We start from the raw sequence: 2,273 nt of genomic DNA on the forward strand, positions 1-2,273 counted from the left end.
AGGAAAGAGAGGCTGGAGAGGGCAGCCTAATCTCCGAAGGAATTATCTATTCCAAAAGACTTCTTGAGTCCAGACTAAGAAATGGGTGCTGAGAATGAATTTAAGAATTCCCTAGACTGGGATTAACAGATACACACTACTATGTATAAAATAGATAACCAACAAGGGCCTACTGTATAGCACAGGGAACTATACTCAATATTACATAATAATCTATAAGGGAAAAGAATCTAAAAAAGAATGTATATATGTGTGTGTGTGTGTATATATATATATATATATATATATATATATATATATATATAGCTGTGCTGTACACCTGAAACTCACACGATATTATAAATCAATTAAAAAAAAAGAATTCCTTAGCCTTATTTGGTTAAAAAACAGAATTTTGTTTGTTTGTCTTTTGAAGAAAAAGCTTCTTCTGGGTACAGTCTAAATGAGCCACAGTCTTAGGATGATGGCATCAGTGAATGTATTCACTTATTCATTCATTTAGATACGGTCATCAGGGAATGCTTTTCTTTTTTGTTATAAATTTATTTATTTTTGGCTGTGTTGGGCCTTCGCTGCTGCATGGGCTTTCTCTAGTTGCAGCGAGTGGGGGCTACACTTTGTTGCGTTAAGCGGGCTTCTCATTGTAGTGGCTTCTCTTGCTGCAGAGCATGGGCTCTAGGGGCGCAGGCTCAGTAGTCGTGGCCCACGGGCTTAGTTGCTCTGTGGCGTGTGGGATCTTCCCGGACCAGGGCTCGAACCCATGTCTCCTGCATTGGCAGGCGGATTCTTAACCACTGCGCCACCAGGGAAGTCCAGGGAAGGCTTTTCAAGATGATATTTAAACAGACACCTAAAGGATTGGCAAGAATAAGCCAATTGAAAATCTAAGGGAATAGTGTACAGGACAGAGGGAACAGCGAGTACAGAAGCCCTGAGACGGGGTCATGCTTGATATAATCCAAGAACTGCCAATGCCAGTGTGGCTGGAGCCCACTGAGCCAGGCTGAGTGTGGCCAGAGATGGGGCAGGCTGGCTGGGGAGAAATGGGAAGCGAGAGTGAGAGACAGGGTCCCGAGGAGCAGATTCCTCCTAACACCAGTTCACAGCATGCTTTGGGTGTAAGTCCACCAGCCAGGCAGAAGTTATCTAACCTATTGAAACTGCACTGAAGCAGCGGGCATCCTGGTGTGGCTACCTGAAGGGAGGAGACAAAGGGATGTTGTGAGTGGAGGGGAGGGACAACACAGACCCCTTTTTCATTCTCAAATAATCACAGGTACAGAGTCTCTTTCTAGCTTTCTGTCTGTTTATCCTTCTGGCTTCACACGTAGCAGGGAGATTTGATCTGAAGGATTACAGCAATGCATTCTGGATTTGGTAATTACATGGGAGAAAAAAAACCTTTCTCTACTCTCTTAGGTTCATTATCTAGGACATGCAAATTAAACTGATAAAAGACAGATTAACAGGAGAAAAGAGTTTGTTTCATATGCATAAGAGTAGCCAGCGAAAGAAGTAGCTGGCTTCTTAAATGGTTAAAATTAAAGGCTTATACACCTAACTTAGTAGGGAAAAGGGAGGGAGAGAGAAGGCTTCTATGGGAAAAACCCAATAGGTTTCTTTAGGGAAGGCCAGTGGGTTTTTAGAACAGGTGAGAGATAAGAAGGTTTGTGATAATGACTGTCTACATGGGTATGCATGGTATTTCGCCTTCTTGAGGGCCATTAAGGGGATTTATGGTATCCTCATTTCCTAGCAGTTGCTGATTTTAGTTAGGTAAGGAAAACTCAGAAAAGCTTTTTTTCTGCATCTGTTGAATCTTAAATGTCTTCAGCTTAAAATCATCTTGATATCAACTCTGGGGTCTTGAGTGGGTCCCCACATTACCTAATATATATCTCATAGCATCTTGTGCCTATTTTCCAAAATATAAAAATGCACATGTAATTGACAGATGAAACGAATGCCCTTTGATCAGAGAGCTGTTCAGAGAATATTCGCTTTGTGTGTCCTCATAGGATGGGGATCTGAGCTCCTAGGACTCACCCTTGAAGAGCAGTACAAGACCACCAGCCCCCCAAGCCGCAGGGGAGCCTTCACCTCGCTGACCCCACCTCAGCTCGGTGCCTGCAGCTCCTTGTTGCCTCTCACAGCAGCGGCCAGGCTTCCTGAGCACTGGTTCCCATGCAGGACCACCAGCCAGGCCCAGAAGCGACGGATGCCTTCCTCTCCCTCTTCCCAAAGCCCCCCTGTGCCCAAGTCCTGGCCTTTTC

Source organism: Hyperoodon ampullatus (genome assembly GCF_949752795.1).
Source record: "Hyperoodon ampullatus genome assembly, chromosome: 9".
NCBI lineage: Eukaryota > Metazoa > Chordata > Mammalia > Artiodactyla > Ziphiidae > Hyperoodon > Hyperoodon ampullatus.